We start from the raw sequence: 7,341 nt of genomic DNA on the forward strand, positions 1-7,341 counted from the left end.
GGCGCCGAGGAACGAGGTAGCCTGGCGCGGGAGCAGAACGCTGAAAGGGTCGGACCCGAGGGCGCAGGAGAGCCCCGGACCTCCACCCCGACACCGCTGCAGGAGCCTCCGCCACCGCCTGGCTCGCCGGCCACCGCTTTAATATGATACCTAAGCTCCGCCCCCTTCCTGCCAGCATTGGCTAATTCAAATGGAGTTTTTTGTTCCTATTGGCTGGCTGCAGTGTCAAGCACCGTGCGGTGTCAGGACTGGCTGTGGAGGCCACGGCTCGGTTTAAGCCCGCCCCCTTTCTGGACAAGGAAGGTCCGGGGACGTTATTCCCTCCCCCACCCCAGAATCTCAGCGGTGATTGGACGCAAGGCGAACCTCTGGTACTGGGTACCAGAGTCGCAATCTCAAAGGCTTAAAAAAGTTACCTGAGGAGCACCGGATGTGGTGGCGTCTGCTTTTAATCCCTGTGTTTGGGAGGCGGAGACAGGAGGATGGCGCAGGTTTGAAGCCAGCCGCCCTTGCTTTAGAGACCCTCTTTCCAAGTAAAAGTATAAAACAGCCTCTAGAAGTGTAATCCCGGAGGTAGAAGGATTTCCAGGAACCCCAGTACCAACCAAAAAGAGAAAAAGTTACTTGTAGTTCACTCTGGGAGACTTAGAACCCACAAGCTTGTGAGCTTCTCTCAAGCTGAGATCAGATTTGCTATTGTTCCCTCAATGGTAGGATAGTAAGGGCATCCCCTTTAAGGGATGTAAGTTGTTATTACGAGAGTCCCCGTTTGTTTTCATCGAATACCTACTGTGTGTGCCACTTAGAAATCTTATCAGTTTCAAAAGCTTTAAAACTACGGCCGGGCGTGGTGGCGCAGGCATGTAATCCCAGCGCTTGGGAGGCTGAGACAGGAGGATCGCACACGTTTGAAGCCAGCCTCAGCTACTCAGTGAGGCGCTCGGCAACTCAGTGAGACCCTGTTTCCAAATAAAATAGAAAATAGGTCTGGGAGTATAGCCCGGAGGTAGAAAGCCCCTGGCTTCCATCCCCAGTACTACCAAAAAACAAACAAAAAAAGCATTAAAACTATGAAAGAACTACAGAACAACGCAAGCCAAGAGGCTCCTTTCTTCAATGACTGGAAATTCCTTACATTTTAAGGTTGCTATTTATCTATAATGGGTGATGCGTGAGTTGGACCAAAATTACAGACCTTCCAATTTGGGGGCCTGTTCTAAAGCTGGTTAACGCCCAGCCTGAGGAATGGCCTCATTCTAGCCTACCAAGACTGTCAGAACAGAACGGGCCTCCGCAGCTGTTTGTAACCCTTAAGTCATGACTCTTCCACCTGTCTGGTAAATCTATCCCAGCAACAAATGCAGACACACTTGGAGGATTCAGGAATGACTGTTTATAAGATCACAATAGGACAGCTTTGGGTGAAGGATGCAGGCATTAATGGATTGCCCCTCTCTCCTGCGTCTCCAAGGCAGGTGTCTTTCCTTAAGTATTACCATAAAATGCACCACATTCCTCTTTGCCTGGCCGCCTTCCAGGCATTTTTTCCCCCTTCAGTACTGTGGATGGAAACCAGGGGCATTGAACCTCTGAGCTACAACCCCATTCTACCTCCGGGCTACACCCCCAGCCCTATTTTTTATTCTTTATTTTTGAAACAGGGTCTCACTGAGTTGCAGAGGGCCTAAGTAGCTGAGGCTGTCCATTAACCTCTTGTCTCAGCCTCCCAAATGCTGGTATTACAAGCATGCACCACCACACCCAGCTCTGTGTGTGTGTGTATTGAGGGGGGGGGGTACTGGGGCGGAACCCAGGGGCTTTTCTACCTCTGGGCTATACTCCCAGACCTATTTTACATTTTATTTGGAAACAGGGTGTCACTGAGTTGTGAAGGACCTTACTAAGTAGTTGAGACTATCTGAGAACCACAATCCTCAGGTCTCCGACTCCCGAATGCTGTGATTACAAGCGTGGGCACCACCACACCCGACTCCCAGACCTATTTTTTTTTTTTTATTCTTTTGGGGGTATTAGGAATGGAACCCAGGGGCATTCTACATCGGAGCTATACCCTAGTCCTGTGTGTGTGTGTGGTACTGGGGATGGAACTCAGGGCCTTCTACCTCCAGGCTATACTACCAGACCTACTTTATTTTTTTATTTGGACACAAAGTGCTGAGAGCCTAAGTAGCTGAGGCTGGCTTCAAACCTGTGCGATCCTCCTGTCTCAGCCTCCCAAGTACTGGGATTACAAGCGTGCACCACCACACCCGGCCATATTTTTTATTGTTTATTTTGAAATAGGGTCTTTCTGCGTTGCAAAGGACCTAAGTAGCTGAGGCTGTCCTTGAACTACAAAACTCCTGTCTCAGCCTCCCAAATTCTGGGGTCACAAGTGCGTGCCACAACTGGCATTTCTTCTTTATTTTTTGAAACAGGATCTCACTGATTTGCAAAGGGCCTAAGTAGTAGCTGAGGCTGTCTGTGAACCGGGATCCTCCTGTCTTAGCCTCCCAAATGCTGGGATTACAAGTGTGCACCATCATGCCCGGCTGGTCCTTTGCTTCTAAATATATGCAGAGAAGCACTACAATCTTCATTAGTATTCTTCCACAAAGACGAACTAGGAAACAACAAAAATATTTTTTTACAATACTGAGAATTGAACCCAGGGGCATTCTACCTTCAAAGCAACACTCCCAGCCCGATCTTGATTTATTTTTGGCAGTACAGGGATGGAACCCAGGGACATTCTACCTCCAAGCTACACGCAAGTCATATTTTTATTCTTTATTTTGAAACAGGGTCTAAGTTGCAGAGGGCCTAGTAAGTAGTGGAGTCTGGCTGTAAACCTGTGATCCTGTTTGAACCTCCAAAGTACTGGTATTACAAGTGTGTACCACCACACTCCTGATTTTTTTTCTTTATTTTGAAACAGTCTCACTAAGTTGGGGAGGGTCTCACTAAGTAGCTGAGGCTGGCTGAGAACCTGTGTTCCTCCTGTCTCAGCCCCCCGACTACTGGGATTATAAACCTGGTACACTCCGCCTGACTCACTTGAATTTTTTTTCCCCTGTAATGCTAAGGATTGAATCCAGGGTCATTCTAACTCCAAGCTACATCCCCAGCGTGATTTTTTTTTTTTTTTGTCTTTATTTTGAAACAGGGTTTCACTAAGTTGTAGAGGGCTTGACTAAGTAGCTGAGGCTGTCCATGAACCTGGATCATTCTGTTTCAGCCTCCCAAGTTCTAGGATTACAAATGTGAGCCACCACACCTGGCTCTCACTTGAATTTTTTAAAAGAAGCCAGGTGTGGTGACTCTGTAATCCCAGTCCTTCAGAAGTTAAGATAGGATTGCAAATTCACAGCCAGACACAGCAACATAGTAAGAAGCCCTCGACAACATAGAAACAGTTAAAAGATAAAAAAATAGGGCTGGGTATAGCTCACAGTTGGAACCCCTGTGGGTTTAATCTCAAGCACCAAAAATAAATACATAAATAATAAGTAAATAAACCGTTTCCAGGGGATTCTGATGCAAAACCACCATCCAGAATCAGTTATATTTATTTACTTTTTTGGGGGGGTGTACTGAGGATGGAACCCAGGGGCATTCTACCTCTGAGCTACATACCCAGCCCTATTTTTTTATTCTTTATTTTGAAACCGGGTCTCACTGAGTTGCAGAGGGCCTCACTAAGTAGCTGAGGCTGTCTGCGAACCGCGATCCTCTGGGTCTCAGCCTCCCGAATGTTATTCCTTATTTTGAAACAGGGTCTCACTGAGTTGCAAAGAGCCTAAGTAGCTGAGGCTGTCCTCGAATATGATCCTCCTGTCTCAGCCTCCCAAATGTTGGGTTACGAGCATGTACCACCACACCCAGATTTACTTTTATTGAGGTCTTGGGGGTTGAATTCAGACACATTCTAACCAACACCTACATCCCCCAGCCTTATTTTTAATTACTTTCTGGAACAGGGTATCACTGTTACAAGGGGCCTAAGTAGCTGAGGATGGTCTTGAACCTGCGATCCTGCCTCAGCCTCCCAAGTACTGGGAATATTATTTGTGTGTGTGTGTGGTACTGGGGGTGGAACCCAGGGGCTTTTCTACCTCTGGGTTATACTCCCAGACCTATTTTATACTTTATTTGGAAACAGGGTCTCACTAAGTTGCTGAGAGCCTCACTAAGTAGCTGAGGCTGGCTTCGAACCCGTGCGATCCTCCTGTCTCAGCCTCCCAAGCTCTGGGATTACAAGCGTGTGCCGCCACGCCTGGCCAAGTACTGGGATTATGAGAGCGTGTGCGCCACCATGCCCATTCCAGAACCAGGCATATTTAAAGCCAGCAGAAAGCTAATTCAAAAATAGCTGTCAGGCCAGGTGTGGTGGGTGGCACATGTTTGTAATCCCAGCATTTGTGAGGCTGAAACAGGAGGATTGCAGTTCAAGGACAGCCTCAGCTACTATTTAGTGAGGCCCTGTGCAACTCAGTGAGACTCTGTTTCAAATAAAGAATAAAAAATAGGGCTAGGGGTATAGCTCAGAGGTAGAATGCCCCTGGGTTCCATCCCGGTACTGAAAAAAAAAAAAAGCTGTCAGAGCTGGGCATGGCGATGCACGCTTGTAATTGCAGTTTGTGAGGCTGAGACAGGAGGATCGGGGTTCGCCGACAGCCTCAGCTACTTAGGCCCTTTGCAACTCAGTGAGACCCTGTTTCAAACTAAAGAATAAAAGCCACCCACCACGCCCGGCACAAACAAACAAACAGCTGTCAGCCATACATCTGGTCCTCTCCAAACTCACAGACCCGGGAACAATTTTCCAACAGGCCTACCTCAAATCCTGTGGTTCCACTGAGCTCAGGGCATCACAATTGGCCTGGCTTTTCCACTCCTCCAAACTGGGTTCAACCCTTCCTACTTTCACTCAATCTTATCTTTAGAAAGAATGTAATGTGAGCACGGAATTCCTGTTAAAACATGATTAAGAAAAATGTTGAGCCCAGGAACTTGATACTATTTCTGAAGAGTTACTAATGCCAGTTGGGTGTGACAGGATGTCTTTATCACTACTTGGGAGGCTTAGACAGGAGGATCACAGGTTCAAGGTCAGCTGCAGCAGTTCAGAGAAACCCTCAGCAACTTAGGGAGACTTGGTTTCAAAATATAAAAAAGGTTGAGAGATGGAATGCCCTATGTTCAATTCCCAGTCTAAACTTTCTTTTTTTGTGGTACCAGGGATCGAACTCAGGGTATTATACCTCCAAGCTTCACCCCAGTCCTATTTTATTATTTGGAAACAGGGTCTTGCCAAGTTAATGCGAGCCTCACCGAGGCTTTGAACCTGTGATCCTTCTGTCTCAGCCTCCTAATATTCCTTATTTTTGAAACAGGGTCTAAGTTGCAGAGGGCCTCGGTAAATTGCTGAGGCTGGCCTCTAACCTGTGATCTGTCTCAGCACAGTCAAGTACTGAGATTACTTTTTTTTTTTTTTTTCTGTACTAGGAATAGAATCCAGGGACATTCTACCTCCAAACTACACTCCCAGCCCTATTTTTTTTTTATTCTTTATTTTTATTTTATTTTTTATTTTTTGGTGGTACTGGGGATGGAACCCAGGGGCCCTCTACCTCTGGGCTACACTCCCAGACCTATTTTATATTTTATTTGGAGACAGGGTCTCTTAAACCAGCTAAGGCTGGCTTCAAACCTGCACGATCCTCCTGTCTCAGCCTCCCAAGCATGCGGGGATTACAGCGTGCGCCACCACGCCCAGCTTTTATTCTTTATTTTTAAACAGGGTCTCACTGAGTTGCAAAGGGCCACACTATGTCACTGAGGCTGTCCACAAACCACAATCCTCCCGTTTCAGTCTCCCAAATACTGGGATTACAAGAGTGAGCCACTACGCACAGCCTTCTTTTTTTCAGTGCTATGATTGAACCCGGGGTCATTATACCTGAGTTACACCTCTTTTTTTTTTTTTGAAACAAGGCCTTGATAAATTGAGGCTGGCCTCAACATGACCCTCTTGTCTCAGACTCCCATGTGTCACAGCACCCAGTGCAGTGTATCGCTAGCCCTCCTGAGACAACTCTTAAGTTGTTCAGGTCACCTGGGACCTTTGATTCTCCCTCATTTTTCTCCTGAGCCTCTGGGATTATAGACTTGTGCCACCAAGGTTAGCTGTTGTACTAAAAATTATTATTTTTGTGTGTGTGTGGTTCTGGCAATAGAACCCAGGGGCATTTGACCTCTGAGCTACATCCCCTGCCCTATTTTTATTCTTTATTTTGAAACAGGGCCTCACTAATTAGCTGAGGCTGCCCGCGAAGTAAAATCCTCCAGCCTCAGCCTCCAGAATGCTGGGATTACAAGCGTGTGCCACCATGCCTGGCTTAAAAATTCTTCCTTTTTTGTGTGTGTGTGGTACTGGAGTTCCTGGAAACCCTTCTACTTCCAGGCTACACTCCCAGGAAACAGGGTCTCTTAAGCCAGCGTGGCTGGCTTTGAACCTGCACAATCCTGTCTCCACCTCCCAAGTGCAGGATTACAAGCGTGTGCCACCACGCCCAGCATTAGTCTCTTTTTTTAATTTTATTTTTTTGTAGTACTGGGGTGGAACCCAGGGGCTTTCTACCTCTGGGCTATACTCCCAGACCTATTTTATATTTCATTTGGAAACAGGGTCTCACTAAGTTACTGAGAGCCTAAGTAGCTGAGGCTGGCTTTGAACCTGCATGATCCTCCTGTCTCAGCTTCCCAAGTGCGGGGATTACAAGTGTGCACCACCACGCCCGGCTAGTCTTTTTTTATTTTTTGAAACAGGGCCTCACTAAGTAGCTGAAGCTGTCAGCTGTGACCCTCCAGTCTCCGCCTCCTGAATGCTGGGATTACAAGCGTGTGCCACCATGCCCAGCTGTACTAAAATTCTTGTGGGCAGTTCCCAATTTGTTTCACAGCACAAACATTAAGAATACACTGGTAAACCGGACGTGGTGGCGCACGCTTGTAATCCCAGCATTCGGATTGCAGTTCGTGGACAGACTCAGCTAGTGAGACCCAGTTTCAAAATAAAGAATAAAAAATAGGGCAGGGGGTGTAGCTCAGAGGCAGAATGCCCCTGGGTTCCATCCCCAGACCCACACACACACAAAAAAAAAAAAAAAAAAAAAAGAGGGTTGGTGTGTAGCTTGAAGGCGGAATGCCCATGGGTTCCATCCCCAGTACTGCAAAAAACAAAAGAGATAGGGACTTGACCCAAAAGCTTTTTTTTTTTTTTTTTTTTTGGCTGTACTGAGGATGGAACCCAGGGACATTCTACCTCTGAGTGACACC

This window comes from Muscardinus avellanarius (assembly GCF_963383645.1).
Source record: "Muscardinus avellanarius genome assembly, chromosome: 16".
In the NCBI taxonomy this organism is placed as follows: domain Eukaryota; kingdom Metazoa; phylum Chordata; class Mammalia; order Rodentia; family Gliridae; genus Muscardinus; species Muscardinus avellanarius.